Source organism: Dipodomys merriami, unplaced genomic scaffold, assembly GCF_024711535.1.
Source record: "Dipodomys merriami isolate MVZ:Mamm:240054 unplaced genomic scaffold, mDipMer1.0.p SCAF_24, whole genome shotgun sequence".
Lineage (NCBI taxonomy): Eukaryota > Metazoa > Chordata > Mammalia > Rodentia > Heteromyidae > Dipodomys > Dipodomys merriami.
In genome coordinates this window covers 20,479,184-20,500,011 of record NW_027203826.1, presented here as the reverse complement: position 1 = coordinate 20,500,011, position 20,828 = coordinate 20,479,184, and the positions used below count along the sequence as shown (strand labels likewise).

Here is a 20,828-nt window from a genome sequence, read left to right as displayed (position 1 = left end):
AGGTTGGCTTCAAACTAGGATTCTTAGATATCTGCCTCCTAAGCAGTTACAATTCCATGTGTGAGCTACTAATGCTGCTCAATTGGCTAGGCGCCGGTGGCTCACGCCTGTAATCCTAGCTACTCAAGAGGCTGAGATCTGAGGATCCTAGTGCAAAGCCAGTCTGGGAAAGAAAGTCTATGAAACTCTTATTTCCATAAACCACTAGAAAACTGGAAGTGGCACTGTGGCTCAAGCGGTAGAGCGTTCGCCTTGAGCTGAAGAGCACAGAGACAGCGCCCAAATCCAGAGTTCAAGCCCCACGACCAACAAAATCTCAATTGGACAATGATTTTTAAATGAGAGGGAAAAAGTAATGAATGTATTAAAGCGTATTTTCATACAAATGTCATAATATAAAGGACACATCAAAGAGCTATAAATATTAGCAATCATTATAAGAATTTACAACCTACCCTGAATTTAAATATTTGAATTTCTAATACCTTCTGTTCATAATTGTGATACAGGGTTAAATAAAAGGTCTTTCCTAAACATATAAAATATATACAAGTCAGCAATCTAAGATCTTTTCCTCTAATTAGAAACACATCATTGCCTATGTTAATCCAAAAACAATGAAATACCTAGGGAATAAAAGGAATGTGCTAATACAGTTTCCCTCCTAGAATTCTCAGTCAATGCAGCTACCACCTGGTACAATGACTTCAATGCACATTCCTAGGGAGGGACTCTCAAATAAATCTCCATCATTCCTAAGAATCTATAAACAATCTTTTGTAATCTAAGCAGTCAGCTGTTTCACCAGGACTACGGAAGCATGCAACAACTGCTTTCACATACACATATGAATGGAATGTATCTGTGAACACACAAAAAAGTATCAATAATACTCCAATAAAGTCTTTCTTCCAAGTGGGCTTGTGCCTGTGTTATTGAGCTGGTAACACAAAGAAAAGGAACAGAAGCAATTATGGCAAAGTAGCATCAGAGGAAGAGAAGAAACTTCCCTAGCAGCAAAACAATAGCCATGTTGGTAAATGGTTCCCATAGCACCAAGAGCCACAGTAGCAATGATCCAGTGGAAGCATCACTGGGCTAATCAAGCTGGCTGGCCTGGAGAAAACTTAGAGAAGTGGAGTGGGAAGGGATGAGGTCCTGCCAAGGGCAAGCAGCAGAAAGGAGCAGAGAGAGAAGACCCTAGGTAAGTAATGGTGAAAGGGAAACTGTTGGCTGTTGATTGGGATTAGCTGATGGGGAGAACCCTCCTGCCACAGGTCTCTGTCCCATCATCAGAGCTCAACCCCCACAACTGACAAAAAAAAAAAAAAAAAGAAGGGCTGTCCGTTGTTACTGCTGCTTCCTACATTATCCAAAAACCCAAATAAATAACAACCCAAATTTAATTCATTCAGCAATACACTTAATAGCAATTAGTTCATTTAATTCAAAAAGAGACTGTTTAAATGGCTATCTCTTTTGTAAATGTGATCTCTCAAACCATTCTCTGGCAAACCAAAAGCACTAAAATCAACTTTTAAAACACACATTAAAGGTGGTCGGCCTATTCCCTGCAAACTTAAAGTAGACTATTAACAGACTATGTAACCATCTGTAAAGTGGCTTTTGGATCTTAACACATTTTGTAAGGACTATTCATAGTTTTCTCCCTATCTAGTCATCAGTAGTCAGGGGAATTTTTTCTATTAAAACTTCCAGCTAGATCACGTGTATGGTATATAACATATGAACACCGTTATATATTACAGACTGTGATAGACAATTTGCTCCAGGAAAGTTAGAATGAACGTGTGACTTTAAATGAGCATCATTATTCCACAATACTGTGAATTTCCAGAAATTAAGTAATCACTTAATCACAATCAAAAAAAAAAAAAAAAAAAAAAGAACCTTGGGGAAGGGAGGGAGGGAGGGGATGGTAGGGAGAAAACAATGGAGGGGGTAACAATGTTCAAGAGGAAGTGTACTCATTACCCCACTCATGTAACTGTAACCCTCTGTATAGAATCTTTACAATAAAAAAATTAAAAAAAAAAAAAAAAAAAAAAAACTTCCAGCTATTCAGGAAGATTTGATGCTAGGCAGAACAAAAAGTTAAGTAAGACCACACTGAAATCTTTAAGCTAGATACAGTGATGCATACCTATGATCTCAGCAATGCAGAAGGCCACAGTTGAGCATTCAAGGCTAAGGGCCAGCCTTGTGTAAAAACACCAAACCCTACCTAAAATAACTAAAGCCAAATGGGCTGTGGAGTATAGCTCAAGTGGCAGAGTGCCTCAGCAAGCGAAAGGCCTTCAAACCCATATTATTTAGCATCTTTAGGTATACTGGATTGGCCAACCATTCTGGGTTTTGTTGTTGTTGCTGTTGTTTTGTCAGTTGTGGGCTTGAACTCAGGGCCCAGGCCCAGCTCTTCAGCTCAAGGCAAGCACTCTTACCACTTGACGTACAGTGCCACTTTGTGGTTTCTTTTTGTTGTTGTTGAGTTTGTTTTTTTATATTAATATGCTTTTATTACTGTGAAAATACCGAACAGAGGGGTTACAATTACATGAGCAAGGTAATGAGTACATTTCTTATCAAGCATTGTTGCCTCCTCCTTAGTTTCCCCTTACCATCCCTGCCACTTCGTGTTTTCTGATGGTTAATTGGAGATAAGAGTCTCATAGACTTTCCTGCCTGGACTGGCTTTTAACCATTATCTTCAGATCTCAGCATCCTGAGTATCTAGGGTTACAGGCATGAGCCACCAGCACCCGGCTTGGATTCGCCAACCGTTCTAACAGTCTAACAGAATAGTCATAATGCAGATCCACAACTCTGATTTGCATGTTCATTATGCTTCGCAAATAAACTACTATATCTTCAGAGGTATAATTACACTGAATGGAATATAAAAGTTAAGCAATAACAACATGTCCTAACTCTACTAACAAAACCATTAAGAGGGGCTGGGAAGGTGGCTCAGTGGTAGAGTGCTAGCATGCATGAGGCCCTGGGTTCGATTCCTCAGCACCACATAAGCAAAAAAGCTGGAAGTGGTGCTATGGCTCAAGTGGTAGAGCACTAGCCTTGAGCTGAAGAGTTGAGGGACAGTGCCCAGGCCCAGAGTTCAGGCCCTACGACTGGCAAAAAAATAAAAATAAAAATAAATTAAATTAAAAATTAAAAAAACATTAAAATTTATAGTAAGCAGAGCAGTGGTGGCTCACACCTGTAACACTATGGACTCAGGAGGCTGAGATTTGAAGAGGTTTCAAGTCAGCCACCAGAAAAAACTCTGTGACACCCTTATCTTGAATTCATTACCCAAAAGTCAAAAGCAGAGATATGGCTCAACTAGCAGAGTACAAACCTTGAACAAAGAAACAAGAGTGAGAAGCCCTGAGTTCAATATCCCAGAAATGGGACTCAACAAAATCAAACTTTATAGTGACTTAAGTTCTTATTCTTATGCCAATTTTTCTTATGCAAGTTTTCTAATTTTTGTTACGAGTTTTCTATTTTTTGTTACGAGAAGTATTGTTTCAGATTTAAAATTTGCAAGGATTTTTGTTTTTTGTTTTTTTCTTCTAGTACTGAGGTTTGATCTTGACCAACAGCTTAGGTTTTGTTTTGTTTTTTTGCTTACAACTGGCAAATTCACATGATAGAAAACAGTCTGGAGGTAACAGGAAAGTGAGTAAAATCACTGCTTACTAGTGAGAGCTTCCAAGTTGGCTAATAAATAGCAGTAGTGCTGGAACAACATTGTGAAATTTTACCCAAAATAAAAGGTTTTATTTTGTACACATTTTATAATAATGTTGAGTGTTTTCAAGAGAGAATCTTATAGAGGCTGATCTATAAGCAACTATCTCTGTCATGGAAAAGCTGTCCTGTACCACAAAAAGTGATCACATGAAGCCACTCCTCCGACCCCCACCCCGTCATGGGGCTTAGTTCAGGGCCTAGGCACTATCCCTCAGCTTTTTTGCTCAGGGCTAGCACTCTACCACTTTGAAACACAGTGCCACTTCTGGGTTTTTGTTTGTTTTGCCAGTTCTGGGACTTGAACTCAGGTCCTGAGCATTGTCTTTGAGCTTCATGTGTTCAAGGCTAGCACTCTGCCACTTGAATCACAGCACCACTTCTGGCTTTATCTGTTTATGTGGTACTAAAGAATCAAACCCAGGGTTTCATGCCTGCTAGGCAAACAAACACTCTACCACTAAGCCACATTCCCAGCCCACCCACTTCTGGTTTTCTGGTGGTCAATTGGAGATAAGAGCATCACTAGACTTCCAACAGTGATCCTCAGCCTCCTCCACAGCACCCAGTATTCACATGATTTTTTTTTTCAAATTCGTTATTGTCAGTGATTACATAATTTCCCAAATTTCACAGTATTGTGGGATAGTGATGCTTAAAAGTCACAAACACATTCTAACTTTCATGTGGCAAATTGTCTGTCATGATCTGTAACATTTATGAGTTCTATGAGCTTTGCAATACAGTTACTTCTTCCACACTGAGTAATATGTACATTTCTTTGTTATGCATAACATCAGCTGTTCCCTCTTTCCCATTTGTTCCCTCCCTCCCATCACTGCCATTGAGTTGCTTAGTTCATTTTGATCCATGTCCAGTGCAGCTGATGGGTCCCGCTGTTGTATGTTTTTTCCTGATTCCCTCTAGTTCTGTGTTGTCCTCCTGGTTTCCCTCTGGTGTGCACATATAGACCATATATGTGATCAGCAGCATGGGGTTATTTAGTAGTGATTTGACCAGATGAGTGGAACTCCTTTGTTTCTTTTTTTTTTTTTGGGGTCCAGTCATGGGGCCTGAACTCTGGGCCTGGGCGCTGTCCCTCAGCTCTTCAGCTCAAGGCTAGCGCTCTACCACTTGAGCCACAGTGCCACTTCCGGCTTTTTTCTTTTTGCTTATGTGGTACTGAGGAATCAAACCCAGGGCCTCAGGCATGCAAGGCAAGCGCTGGACCACTGAGCCAACTTCCCAGCCCACTCCTTTGTTTCTTAAGTCTTGTTAATTTTGTCTTATCACCTTACATTTTGGATTTAACATCCACTTATCAGGGAGATCGCGTGATGTTATTAATCCCACAATTTAATTGTAAAAATTATCAAACATGCTAGGTGCTGGTGGCTCATGCCTGTAATCCTAGCTAAAGAAGAGGCTGAGATCTAAGGATGGCAGTTGAAAGCCAGCCCAGGTAGCAAAGTCCAAGAGACTTATTTCCAATAAACTACTCAAAAAAGGCTGGACATGGTACTGTAGCTCAAGTGGTAGCGCACTAGCCTTGAGCAAAAGAAGCTCAGGGACAGCGCCAAGTACTGGACTTCAAGCCCCAAGACCAGCAAAAATCAAACAAACAAACAAAAATCAAACATATACAACTTCTCAAATATTTATCATTCTTTAGGGTCACATAAATGAAGTCTTATAGAATGAAGAAGTAGAGGACAGATGTCTCAAATGTCACTAGGTCTCCCAAATAGAGCTGTGGAAGCCAGTCATCCACATTACATTTAAAATTCCTATTTAAAAAAAAAAAATGTAGCCAGGCACCAGTGGCTCATGCCTGTAATCCTAGCTACTTAGGAGGCTGAGATCTAAGAATCACAGTTCAAAGCCATCCTAGGCAGGAAAGTCCATGAGACTCTTATCTCCAATAAACCACCAGAAAACTGGAAGTGGAGCTGTGGTTCAAGTGGTAGGGCATTAGCCTTGAGTTGAAAGAGATGAGGGACAGTGCCCAGGCCCAGAGTTCAAGCTCTATAACTGACCAAAACAACAACAACAACAAAAAAACCACCCTCCTTGCAGGGTACTGTTGGTGCACACTGTAATGGGGGGGGGGGGGGGCGCCTGAGATTTGAGGATCTCAAGTCAAAGACAGTCCAAGCAGTAAAGTCCTTGAGACTCTTATCTCCAACACACACACACACACACACACACACACACACACACACACACACACACACACACACACACACACACACACACACACACACACACACACACACACACACACACACACACACACACAGCACACAGCTGTGGATCAAGTGGTAGAGAACTATCCTTGAGCAAAATAGCTGAGGGACAGCACACAGGCCCTGAGTTCAAGCACCAGGACCTGTACAAAAAACCAAAACCAAAATAAAAAGCTGGAGGTATGACTCAGCAGTAGAGCAGCCAGCCTAGCAGGCTAAGAGCCTAGATTCAAGCCCCAATACCACGAAAAAGACAGCAAAAGGCCTCTTAGGCCATAATGAAAACTAATATCTTTGAAACTGCAGATAACTTTTTAGAAAATTCTTTCATTAGGATTTATGAGCTGTATATTTGGAAGTAGACTTATTATGGCATTCCCATTGATATGAATAGTTTATATTACACACTAATCAAACCATATCTGTTTCACTGCTCTATATAAAGCACATACACACAAACTATGAGGACCATATTTGCTCTTTCCTTTGGCCATGCATTTTTCCATTAATACCCATCCTCCAACATAACCTATTTTATTTTCTTGCAATTCCTTCTTTTTTTTCTTTTTCCCTTTTTTTTTTTTTTTTTTTTGGTACCAGTCCTGGGCCTTGAACTCTGGGCACAGGCTTTTTTTTACTCAACGTTATCACTTTACTACTTGAGCCTCAGCTCCACTTCTGCATTTTTTGGTGGTTAACTGGAGGTAACAGTCTCACAGACTTCTCTACCTGGGCAGGCTTCAAACTGAGATCCTCAGATCTCAATCTCCTTAATAGCTAAGTAAAGGAAGGCATGAGCCACCAGCATCCAACTCTTGACATTCTTTTTTATGTGTAATTGGATAAAAGCTCTTTTACTCTGGTAGTTCACATGTGCATATGTAATAATTTAGTCAGATTGGGGCTGGGAAGGTAGGTCAGTGGTAGAGTGCTTGCCTTGCATGCATGAGGCCCTGGGTTCCATTCCTCAGCACCACAAAAGCAGAAAAAGCTGGAAGTGGCTCTGTGGCTCAAGTGGTAGAGTGCTAGCTAGCTTTGAGCTGAAGAGTTGAAGGACAGTGCCCATGCCCAGAGTTCAGGCCCCACAACCGACCAAAAATAAAAAAAAATTGAGGCAGATAAACATCTATTATTGTCTTTTTTCCTTATCCTCCTTAACCCCTTATTATTCAATAATATTCTACCATCTGCATATGGACACATGTATACCAATATTATTTGTTTTCCATCATTCTCTCTCTCTATCCCCAAACTCTTTCATTTCATAGTTCATAGTTTGTAGTTGACTTGAAATTAAAAATAAGGTCTTCTCCTATTCACATTCGGGTTCAGGTTTTCCTTCTTTCTCCCCCCACCTTTTCTTTTTTATATATTAGTTTTTCAAAGTAGGTTAAACGGTGACATTTCTATACATGTGCAGAATGTGTATAAAATGTATTCATGTATATACTCTCAGTCTCCCCCATCCCACTACCCATACAATCTTTAAAAATTTCAACAGATACTATTGTTTAATATATAAACTATACTGACTATTAAAATTATCTAAGTAAAGTTGGAATTTCATACAACTGAACATACAAAACTTTTTTTCTTTTTTAAAAATATTTTAGGGCTGGGATGTAGCTAGTGGCAAAGCGCTTGCTTAGCAAGTGCAACGTCCTGGGTTCGATCCCCAGTACCAAAAAAGAAAAGACAAAAAAAATACAGTTAAAAATATTTTCAGTGCTGGGAATAGAATCTACAGCCTTATCCATGCTAAACAAGAACCCTAAGAATGAGCTGACTGCATCTTCAATCATATACAGTAACTTTGAATTGTACTTAGATTCAGGCAAACAAAAAAATACCCAAGACAATTTTTAATTTAAAAGTTCCATCTGCTAGGTGCCATGGCTCACAACTTTTTAAAAAACTGGCCGTAGGCGAGCGTGCTGTCATGGCCGCCTCTGTCCTCGCGGGCGCGCGGAGAGCTGCTTCAGAGTGGCCCCTTTGGTTCCCAGTGTCCTGAAGATGCCAGTCAGAAATGTTACATACTGCAGTACACAAAAAGGCAAAAGAAAAACCGTAAAAGCCGTTATCTATCGGTTTCTTCGACTTCATTCTGGCCTTTGGCTAAGGAGAAAGGCTGGTTATAAGAAAAAATTATGGAAGAAGACAAGTGCAAGAAAAAAACGCTTGAGAGAAATAGTGTTCTGCAATAAAACCCAGAGTAAACTCTTAGATAAAATAACAACGTCTTTCTGGAAAAGGAGAAACTGGTATGCTGACGATCCTTATCAGAAGTATCATGATCGAACAAACCTAAAAGTGTAGATGTAAACTGTGTGAACTGACATGTAAACATAATATACCAATATTAAACTTATGAAGATTTTAAAACTTAAAAAAAAAAAAAACTGATCTTTGGCCTACATACTTAGGAGGCTGAGATCTAAGGATCTTAGTTCCAAACCAGCCAGGGCAGTAAAGTCAGTAAGACTCTTACCTCCAATTAACCACAAAAAAGCAGGAAGGAGAACTGTTAAGAGCACTAGCCTTGCGCAAAACAGCTCAAAAACAGCACCTAGGCCTTGAATTAAAGCCCCAAGACCAGCATAAAAAAAGAAAAACACCAGTTTCATTAACTAGTGTTTTACCTACTCTCATGTTGGACTTGCGACTTAGGTGGTAGAGTACTAGCCTTGAATAAAAAACCTAAGGGATACTATCCAGGCCCTGAGTTCAAGCCCAATTACTGTTTCACACACACAAAAAGTTTTACAGTAAAAGGATAAAAGTTCATTTAAGTTCTTTTAAAAATGGCAGAACTTAAAACATTTCTTGTGGGCAAAAAACATCACCAAGTCATGAATTCTAAGGATCCAGGTTACACAACCTTTGACATCAGAGTATAAAAGAAAAGCAGCACTGAAAAAGGCAGTATGAGATTCAGAAATAAAATTGTATTAACAATAGTTACATCTTAAGCAGAAATTGATTTAATGACTCACCAGTTTAAAATATGTGCAACTGAGGTGTATTTTATCTAAAAGGGTAAGGGCTTATATAATCTAGCCTCATTATTTAATGTGCTTAGATAATTCCTAAAAATGAAGGGGAACAATGTAATTCTTCCCAAACCACCACTACTGTAATAGGCAATCACGTATTACTAATTAAACCAAGATATATATATATATATATATGTGTGTGTGTGTGTGTGTGTGTGTATATATATATATATATATATATATATTCATTGGAATGCTTATTATTGTACAAGTCAAGTGCCAAGGCATTTTTCACCTTAAAAAGGCATAGAATGGGAGCTCAGGGGTAGAGTCCTGTTAAGCATACTGTAGGCATGGGAAAAGAAAAAGAAAAATCCAGGGCTTTTAAATTTGTGACATTACTATGATTATTAGGAAACAAGAGAAACAGCTATCTTACAGGTTTATTATTATTATTATTATTATTATTATTATTATTATTATTATTATCTTATTTTCTTTGTAATCCAAAGTGTCTATGGGGCAGGAAGGTTTATTAGACATGGTCTCTGGCACTTACATAAAAATGAGAGAAACAAAAATGTAAGTCACTCATTTTAAGAAAAGAGAGAGGTAACCTGAATGTTTTGGGGTATCTATCATACAGCAAGAGTGTCTACTAATACAGACAAAAAGAGAGGCCTTTTTAAAAGGTATTCTTGGCCCATGTTAAGAGTTAGTGACTAAACATAAGTTAACATGTAAAACAATACAACTGAAATGTCTCTGTGTGTGTTGTCACTTATTCATTTGAGAAATACTTACAGGCCACCTGTTGTGTGTCAGGTTCATGTATGTTTTATAAGACAACCTAGGGAGCGTGTATGGAACTAGCCCTGCACCAAACTGTGAAAGCCTTTGATGTTTTCCTAATGAATTTGGACTGTTTCCTAAAGATGGCAAGAAATCAGTGAAAGATGGTAAACAAGTAACAAAACCAAAATTTTATACACCATGACTCATGCTTTCCCATACAACCTCTCAGAAGCTCCAAGAAAGACTTCAGGGAAAGAGGAAGAAAGAAAGGGAAGGAAAAAGGGTGAGGCTCCTATGGTTCTGTTTACAGATTCTGTATTATTAAGGATCTCTTTCTAAAATCTACCACCTGTACACCCCATTGTATCATCAATGGGCTCTCCATTATAATGGAGTCAAATGTATCAGTATAGTAGCAGGAGTAAACAAACAGGATAACAGAGATTTCCTTTCACCAAAGTAGACAAGGGCCTGGTCCAGGGAACTATTCATATTTTTAAACAGGATATTATACAAAACATACTAAAACCCGAGACAAGATGGTAACTTTTATGTTATGAGAATTGTCACAATATAAAGTAAAAAAAAATTTAAGCAAATAATTATCTGAACCATAGGCATTTTATCTTTCCACTTTGGAAAACATTTAAAATGGAAAATGTTATTTCATATTGTATTTAATAATCTCCTCATTCTTCACATTTAAAGAACTGTTTAAAGGCCTTGACTCCATCACAAAGATAAATGTGCAAAACCACAAAGAAAAAGTACAACATACCAAATGCCAGTGACTCATGCCTATAATCCTAGCTACTCAGAAGGATGAGATCTTAGGATCTCCATTCAAAGCTAGCCAGGCAGAAAAGTCCCTGTGACCCTCTTATCTCCAATTAACCACTCAAAAACCAGAAATGGCACTGTGGCTCAAGTGGTAGAGCACTAGCCTTGAGCACAAAGAGGCTCAAGGACAGCATCCAGGACCTGAGTTCAAGTCCCACAACCCACAAAAAAAACATTTCTATAGAAAAAAGGGAGAAAATTTTCAAATAGGCAACATTCAGTTATAACTCACTATTGTTGAAACTTGTAATAACAGTACAAATTGCCACCAAAAAGAATGCATATGAACCTTGAAGACATTTTAACTGCACAGCTGTCTGCTCAGGCAAGCTGCTAACATTCCTTGCGAATCTGACCTCCTCCCACATTAAGCTCCTTGGTGAAAAAAGGGAATTTAAACAAAACTGTAGTAGTATTTTAACCTCTAGGTGAGGAGTGTTTTCAGTAATATCAAGGCAGGTAGTAATAGGAGCAGTAAATTCCTCTAACATCACCCCCTAGAGTCTGAAATGTCCTGAACAGGAAAATGATTTTGTTAAAACTAATTTCTAAAATCCTTTGGGCTGGAGCAGAGCACACAACTATTCAATCTCTAGTGTTGGAGTCCCAGGGGGTGGGAGGTGTAAGGAAAGAATCTTCATTTGGGTTGGCATAAAGGCAAGAAAGTTAATGTATAATAGTGGAAGAGTACCAGTAATCTTAATAGCCAATTTAATAGCTCTGTCTTTGAAATCCATCAAATGATCTTAGCTTCAGATTTTCATCTATAAAACAAATAATAATGCTTAGACCATCAATATATTGGGGATGCAATGAAACTCAAAGAACTGTATAGAACTCTACACTTCTGCATACATAAAATATATTCGCTCAGGGGCTGGGAAGGTGGCTCAGTAGTAGAGCGCTTGCCTTGCATGCATGAGGCCCTGGGTTCGATTCCTCAGCACCACATAAGCAAAAAGAAAAAAGCCGGAAGTGGTGCTGTGGCTCAAGTGGTAGAGCGCTAGCCTTGAGCTGAAGAGCTGAGGGACAGCGCTCAGGCCCAGAGTTCAGGCCCCATGACCGGAACCTCCTCCCCCCCCCAAATATATATATATATATGTATATATATATATATATATATATATATTCGCTCAATAACCTCTAGGTCTTGCAATCTTTTGGAATACTGTCCTTTTATTTCTTATAACATAAGGATCATTTGACTTGCAACAGAGTAATTAATCTACTAATATATCTTTCTTTTGGAATAAAAGTTGGTTAATATTTATTTTAAATTTTGAAAGACAAATCACCTTCCTAAAGTCTTAATAATTTTATTAAGAGTTCTCTTTTTTAAAAATTGTTATTGCAAAGTTGATACACAGAGGATTATAGTTGTATGAACCAGGTAATGAGTAATGAGTACAATTCTTTTTGAACCATGTCTCCCCTTCCTTCACTCTCTCCAGATTTTCCCTCTGTTCCCTACCCACAAGATATCCAGTTCATTTTCCACATAGCACCTGTATAGTATGACTGTTGTATTTGTTCACACTTGTTTCACTAACTTAACTTCTAACTATCCCTTACCTCAAAAGTGCTCGACTTTTCTCTCCTTTCTACCCTAAACGTCATGATCCATCATTCTGTATTATATGTTCCTCTTTAACTTGGACATTTTCTCTTTGTAAAATAGCATGCCTGATTTAAATTTAAACCCTCTGATCCTTCTCCCCCCAATCTCCTACTGTGATTCTACCTATATATATTATATTATATATAAAGGATATATTATACCTATATAGAATATATTTTAGGGCTGGGAAGGTGGCTCAGTGGTAGAGCACTTGCCTTGCATGCTCGAGGCCCTGGGTTCGATTCCTCAGCACCACATAAGCAAAAAGAAAAAAGCTGGAAGTGGCACTGTGGCTCAAGTGGTAGAGCGCTAGCCTTGAGCTGAAGAGCTGAGGGACAGTGCCCAGGCCCAGAGTTCAGGCCCACGACCGGACCCAAAAAAAAGAAGAATGGGGGGGGGGGGGAAGGAGAAGGATTGGGATTGGGGGGGAGGAGGGAGGCTGGGAAGGGATGTGAAGGGTAAACCAAAGGAGGAGGCTGCAATGCTTGGTAAGAAATGTACGCATTATCCTGCCCATGTAATTGTAACCCCTCTGTACAGTATGTTCACAAATAAAATAAATTAAAAAAAAAAAAAAAAAAGTTCAGTGCCCAGACTCGGAGTTCAAGCCTTAGGGCTACCACTACCATGAAATAAATAAATAAATAAATAAATAAATAAATAAATAAATAAATAAATAAATAAATAAAAGAAGAATATAGTTTAAAAGAATACTTAAATACTTAATACTTAAAAATACTTAATACATAAACACTTAAAATACCTAAATACTTATAACAGAATGTAACAGAGTAAGAATACTATAAAGAAGACACTGTACAAAAGGAAATGTACTCATACTTGACTCATGTAATTGTAATCCATCTGTACATCACCTCTATAATAACAATAAATTTTTAAAAAGTGATAACTATTCTTAACTACTGCATAAATCAGACATCTCAACCAAACTGATTCTTATTAAATTTAATAAGGTTCTATAAAAGCTTAAGAGTAAGGGTTTTAGTTACATTTTACATCCTTAAAATTCCTAGACAAATTTAGATACATAAAATTTTAATTCAAATCAATCAAATAACCCAACAAACCATAAAGCTGAAAATGTTAAAAAGGTTTACATATATAATATATTCTAAGAAATTATATGCTGAATTTCACTTGAGCTATTTATATAGACTTGCCTAAAAATTCAAACAAAAAAAATTATAATTCAAAACAAAACCGAAGGCAAATTGTTACAGAACACTGAACAGGAAAAATGACAAGTTCTAGTGTTTTCTCCACCATAACTACACAAAGCAATTTACCAATGTGTTTCCTTCCATTTCCCTTTGAGAGTGGAGATCACTCTCAAGATACCTTTAGTTCAACCTTTAGTTCAGTAAGTGTCATTGTAGCAATGAGATGTACAAGACACTATGTTGAAAACAAACTTCCCAACTTTTTTTTGGTGCAGGGAGTTGGGAAGAAAGGAATGGTAAGGGAAAACAAAAGAGAGGATAACAATGCTTGAAAGGAACTCATTAACTTGCTCATGTAACTGTATCCCCTCTTACAGTACCTTTACCAAAAAAAATATGTATTTAAAAAAAAAAAAAGAATGGAGCTGGGCACCCGTGGCTCACGCCTGTAATCCTAGCTACCCAGGAGGCTGAGATCTGAGGATTGCGGTTCAAAGCCAGCTCAGCAGGAAAGTCCATGAGACTCTTATCTCCAATAAAACCACTAGAAAACCGGAAGTGGTGCTGTGGCTCAAGCAGTAGAGTGCTCGCCTTGAGCTGAGGAGCACAAAGACAGCGCCCAAGCCCAGAGTTCAAGCCCCACGACTGACCAAAAAAAAAAGAATGGAGCTGCAAGTGTGAAAGAGTGGTAAAATGTCTGCCTTCTAAGAATACAACCCAGAGTTTAAACTCCAGTCCCACCTAAAAGGTAAAGACCTTTAGTAACAATGTCTCATGTCTAGAATCCTAGGCGCTCCAGAAGCTGAGATCTGAGGACCACAGTTTGAAGCAAAATAAATCCTTCAGATTCTGCCCTCCAATTAACCAGAAAACCAATGCTTGAACTAAATGGACTTATTTTCTACTTTATACAGAAATAAAACATGGCATTATACTATATTTCATTGAAACAGGCATTTGTACATAAGGATCATGGAAAAATAAAGATCCATGAATATAATAAAAAGAAAAAAAGTATTACTGCCGGGCGCCAGTGGCTCATGCCTGTAATCCTAGCTACTCAGGAGGCTGAGATCTGAGGATCGGTGGTTTAAAGGTAGCCCGGGCAGGAAAGTCCGAGAGACTCTAATCTCCAATAAACCACTAGAAAACCGCAAGTGGCGCTGTGGCTCAAGTGGTAGAGGGCTTGCCTTGAACTGAAGAGCGCAGGGACAGCGCCCAAGCCCAGAGTTCAAGCCCCACGACCAACCAAAAAAAAAAAAAAATTATTACTTAGAAACACTGTTCTATTTGGATAAAGTTCATTCTGTAAATGTCCACACACACACACCCGCCCCCCTGCAGGTGCAGGTAATATAACTAGAACTTGGCCTGGACACTACCCCTGAGTTTTTATTATCATGACTACTGCTCTACCACTTAAGCCACAGCTCCACCTTTGGCTTTTTGGTTGTTAACTGGAGCTAAGAGGGTCACTACACTGACCTACACAGATTGACTTTGAAACAAGATCCTCAAATTTCAGTTTCCATTACAGGTGTGAACCACTGATATCCTGATGTAAACATCTTTAAAAAGTTGTCTTATATCATCTTCTATATTCTCAACTTCAAAAACCTATTTTTGTAAAGCCAAGGTAAGCAAACCAAATTAAGAGAATCAAGAGCAGACAAAATTAGTGATGATAATCTTCATGAATAAATATAATACATATTATAATCTTAGAATTTATTTTCAGGGTTGTTTTGGCACATATAGGTACAGCATGGTAACAATTTCAATGACTTTCCCAAAGTTGACTATATCCAATAAGTCCTTGAGTTTTCTTGAATTCTAAATACAATGGACTTTGCCTTTAACTTCAACTTTCTACTTATTTTCTCTCTCCAAAACTATATTTTAACATGCTTCACAATGGCAACTTTGCATTTCTATACCCTATTTATTTGTTATCATATGTCTTCTGTCTCCTTTACTCATGATGTTACTAATGTAAAGTACTCCTTTTCACCCAGTTAAATATTAAGAGGCTTCAGATGCAGGTTTATTTTCTATGTTAAACTCCCTTTCTCATAATATCACATATAACAGGCTTGTCAGAAAATTCAAATATATTATTCAGACATTCTGAAGCTTAAACTTTACACGCTGACCTTTTTTATTTTCCATTTACTTTTATCACTAACAAACTGCTTAATTTGGCCTTTTAGATTTTTTTTAATTTTTATACACACTGGAGTTTAAAAAAGTAGTTTCAAATTACAAATGTCATAAAAATGTAGTAGAAATGAATACAACACAGTCCTCTGATTTCTTATGGCCTATAAAAAATGTTTCTCCCCCCACCTCTCCAAATCTTACCATATTTCTCTACAAGATACCTGGGGAAATCTATGCAATTTTAAATAATAACAGAATTTAAGTGTAAGTCCTAAAGCTGCCATTTACAAATATTATTTGAGTGTATGTTTTATTTTGTACAACAATCTTCAAAAGTAGAACACAAATCTAGGGAGAAAACATAACCTAAATAAATGTGATAAAGCTCATACTGTATTTAGCACAATGTTGTATCTAACATTACATGGAATTTTTCCTTCAATTATCCCAAGAATTTATTCTCCACATAACAGCCAGACTGAACCTTTTCCAATCTAAATCCTCCAGCAGATTGCTATCCCACTCAGAACAAAATCCAAATTCCTTCTGATGGTATACAACCCTATTTAAATGGCCATCATCAATTCCATTCAACTCATTTATCCTCTATCTCCTTTTACCTTTTATCCTCTTATCATTTATCCTCTATCTCCTTTTACATCTCCATCCAAAACTGAAGTCTGTCCTTCCCAGAAACCTAGCTGCTTCTACAATTATGGAAATACATAAATACACATATGCTTTTACTCAGCCTCAATAGAATTTTCCCTTCAAGTTTTTCCCATGTTTTTCTCTGGAAAGTCACGAGTCTGACATCTTCCGAGTAGAAATGTCACACCATCTGATGCTGTGTTTCAAACACACTATCTAGAATAACTTCATTTTATTTATATTTATTTTTATTTTTATTTTTATTTTGTCAGTCATGGGGCCTGAACGCTAGGCTTGGGTGCTGTCCCTCAGCTCTTCAGCTCAAGGCTAGCGCTCTACCACTTGAGCCACAGCACCACTTCCAGCTTTTTCTGCTTATGTGGTGCTGAGGAATCAAACCCAGGGCTTCATGAATGCGAGGCAAGCACTCTAACACTGAGCCATCTTCACAGCCCCTAACTTCATTTTATTGCTTTATTTTCATCTAAAGAATTTATCACCACATACTATAATAAAGGAATATTTATTTAATGCCGGTCTCCACCCAAGTCAATGTAACATCCAGAAAGGCAAGGACTATAGGACTTGTTCAGTGCTGTATTCTCAATGTCTTAAAAGTGCCTGATAGAGGCTCAATAATTGCTGAGTAAAGGAAAAATTTAAATGTCTGACTTCAGAATCCATGTTGTCAACTATTACTATTTATGCATGCCAAGTATATTTAGCATGGGACTGTGGCTTAGTGGTAGAGTGTTTGCCTAGCATGCATGAAGCCCTGGGTTTGATTCCTCAGCACCACATAAACAGAAAAAGCCAGAAGTGGCTGGCATTGTGACTCAAGTGGTAAAAGTGCTAGCCTTGAGCAGAAGAAGCTCAAGGATAGTGCCCAGATCCTGAGTTCAAGCCCTAGGCTAGCCTCTTCCTCCCCCCCCCCAAAAAAACGTATTTAGTGGGACAAAGGGTGAACAAATGCAGCAGTGGTGCTCAATAGATTTTTTTAAATTAACTTACTTTATTGTTATTACAGAGGTATTACAGAGGCACTGCAATTACATGAGTCAGGTAATGACTATATTTCCTTTCATAGTACGTCTTCCATTCCCTCATTCTCTCCCAGTGCCTCCTTCCCATCTACATGAGTTGTATAATTCACTTTCATCAGTGTCCAGTGAGCTTCACTGCTGTACTTTTTTTACCATTTTCCCAAGTTCTGGACCCTTCCCTGGACCTTTCATAAGATATACTCCCAACTATACCATACATAAAGACAGAGTCATCAAAAAAAATTTAAAAAGTTAAAAAAAAATTTTTAAGTAGATCCCATTTCCGTTATCTGGGAGTTTGCTTCAGTATGCATTTTATTTCATATAAATATGAAGAGGTACTTAGGCATTATGCCTTTGTGTTGCTCTCCTAATAGTATCCTCTTTGGTCTCACTATCTAGAATCCTGTATGATTTATCATATCTCAGGGCATTTTAGATCTGATTTCTGCATATCAGAACATAGGACATTTGTCTCTCTGATGTTTGCTTACCTCACTTAACATGAGTTGTTCTAGTTTTATTTATTTAATTCTTTCTAATGGCTATATAAAATTGCATTGTGTATATAGGTACCACAGTTTCTGGATCCACCCATTTATTGTGAGGCATCTGGGCTGTTTTCATACATTGGCTATTATGAATAAAGCAGCAATGAACAGGGATGTGCAGGTGTCTTTATAATGATGTTCAGGGTAGATGCCCCAAAGTGGTATGGCTGGGTATAGGGAAGGCCTACGTTTAGTTTTTTGAGGAAGTTCCAAACTGCTGTCCAGAGTGGTTATACTCGTTTGCATTCCCAACAACAATGCAGTAGGGCTCCTTTTTCCCCAATTCCTGCCCATATCTGTTTTTGTCTGAATTCAAAAAATTGGCCAATTTTACTGGGGTGAGATGGAATCACAGAGTTGTCCTTGATTTGCATTTCCTTTATGGCCTGGGATGATGAGCATTCCCTCATGTTTCTTTGCCATTCTTACCTCTTTTCCTGAGAAGCCTCTCCTTAACTCTCTTGCCCATTTAGTGATTGGTTTATTAGGTTTGAGAGGGGTTTCTTGAGCTCCCTGTATATATTGATTGTTAGGCTTTTGTCTGATGTATTGCTGGTAAACATCTTGCCTTATTGCTCCAGTAAGGAATCCTATAACTACACTGAAGGGAAGTGAATATCCTTGCTTTTAGTTTTTTCCTACTCAGTAATGATGTTGGTCTCTAGTCTGTCATACGTAGCCTTTAATATTTTAAGGAATGTTCCTTCTATTCCTAGCTTCTCAAAAGCCTTTAACACGAATGGATGTTGTATTTTGTTGAAGGATTTTTCTGCATCTATTGAGATGATCCTGTGGTTCTTGTATTTGGCTCTGCTGACATGGTAAATTAAATTTATTGATTTGTGTATGTTAAACCAACTCTGCATCTGTGGAATGAAGCCTATTTGGTCATAATGTATGAATTTTTGTTTTTGGATTCTGTTAGTATTTTATTGAAGAGCTTTGTGTCTGTATTCATCATAGAAATTGGTCTGCAGTTTACTGTTTTTGTTGGATTCTTATCTGGTAAGGGGATGAGTATGATACTGGCTTCATAGAGAGAGTTCAGAATTGTTCTCTGTGTTTCTATTTTACAGAAAAGCTTGAGAAGTACTGGCGTTAGTTCTAAAAGTCTTATAGAATTCAGCGGTGAATCCATATAGGCCTAGGTTTTTCCTAGCTGGAAGACTTCTGATTTCTTCCTCAATCTTGTTGACTGTTACTGGCTTGCTTAGCTGGTTTATATCTTCTTGGTTCAGTTTAGGCAGTTTGTATGTCTCTTAAAAAAAAAAAAAAATCAACCATTTTTGCTAGGTTTTCCTTTTTTCTAACAGGTTTTAAAAGTAGTCCTTTATAATCATTTGAATTTCTTGGATGATTGTACTGTGGCATCTCTAATTTTACTGTATTGAATTTCCTGTCTTCATCAATCTCACTAATCTGTCAATTTTATTATTTTTAATTCCTTTTTGTTTCATTGTATTCTTTATTTCTAGTTCATCCATTTCTCCCCTAATCTTTGCTCTCTCTCTCCATCTATTAGTTTGGGATTTGATTTGTTCTTGCTTGTGGCCATTTCAGTTGCATCATTAGGTATTTACTTGAGCTGTTTCTGTTTGCTTCAAGTGTATGCTTAGAGCTATAAATTTTCCCCTCAGAACTGCTTTTGATGTATCCCAGAGGTTCCACTGTGAAGTGTTTTAATTTCAATTTATTGTAAGAACTTTCTAATTCCTTCCTTAATTGCTTCTGTGACCCAGTGTTATTCAGTAGTGTTCTTCAGTCCCCATGTGTTTGAGTGATTTCTGCAATATGTTTCATTGTTGAGAACTTGATTCCATTGTGGTCAGACAGGATGCAAGGAATCATCTCGATCCTCTTGTTATTTGCTTAGGTTCTTATCATATTCTGTAAGTCCAAAAGTGTTGGTTTCATGTGTTGGTTTAATGTATTTAGGTGCTCCATTGTTTGGTGCAACTGTGATTTGGCTCTTCATGGACCATTCCCTTTACTAATGTGTAATGATCTTGTTTAATTAGATACCAATATGGCTGTTCCTGCCATCTTTCAGAATGCACTTGCATGAAAGATCTTTTTCCATCCCATCACTAGGAATTTGCTTAGATGGATCTCTTGGAGATAACAAATGGATAGATCTTGGTTTATGACCAATCTGCTACTCTCCTCTTGATTGGGGAATTGAGTCCATAAATGTATAATGTTATGGAGAAATGTGTCATGTTTCCTGCCATTTTCTTGATTTCCTGATTTCCTATTGCTTCCTGTGCTTACAAAATTAGTCTTCTAGTGATTTTTGTCTAATGTGTTTCCTTGACTTTTTTTTCTTCAGATTGTATGTTTCCATTTATTATTCTTTGTAATGCTCCTTTAGTGTTCATGAATTCCTTTTTGTTTGTCACGGAAGGTTTTGTTTTCACTGTCAATTGTAAATGAAAGCTTTGCTGGGTACACCAGTTTGAGTTGGTAGTTGTTGATCTTCAGGACTTGAATTATACCATTCCAGGCTCTCCTTGCATTGAGTTAGTGTGGAGAGATTTGCAGTGATTCTGATCTTCTTTCCATTGTAATCTACCTCCTTCCTTCTTTGTTTTTGCTGCATTTAAAAATAATTCTTTGGGTTTTTTCTTTTCTTTTTTTTTTTGTCAGTCGTGGGGTTTGAACTCTGGGTCTGGGCACTGTCTCTCAGCTCTTCAGCTCAAGGCAAGTGCTCTACCACTTGAATCACCGTGCCACTTCCAGGTTTCTGGTGATTTATTGAGATAGGAGTCTCACAGGGGCTGGGAAGGTGGCTCAGTGGTAGAGCGCTTGCCTTGCTAGCATGAGGCCCTGGGTTCGATTCCTCAGCACCATATTAGCAAAAAGAAAAAAAAGCCAGAAGTGGTGCTGTGGCTCAAGTGGTAGAGTGCTAGCCTTGAGCTGAAGAGCTGAGGGACAGCTCCCAGGCCCAGAGTTCAGGCCCCACGGACTGGACCCAAA

The 20,828-nt window shown here is 38.0% G+C and overlaps 1 protein-coding gene and 1 pseudogene across 2 annotated transcripts in view; one reads left to right on the top strand and one right to left on the bottom strand.

Annotated features, from left to right (window-relative positions):
* Positions 1-20,828, bottom strand: part of Abl2 (ABL proto-oncogene 2, non-receptor tyrosine kinase) — a 79,549-nt gene that overhangs the window by 41,879 nt on the left and 16,842 nt on the right. The gene's annotated exons all lie outside the window — the stretch shown is intronic.
* LOC138835476 (large ribosomal subunit protein bL35m pseudogene) lies at positions 3,671-8,401 on the top strand (annotated as a pseudogene).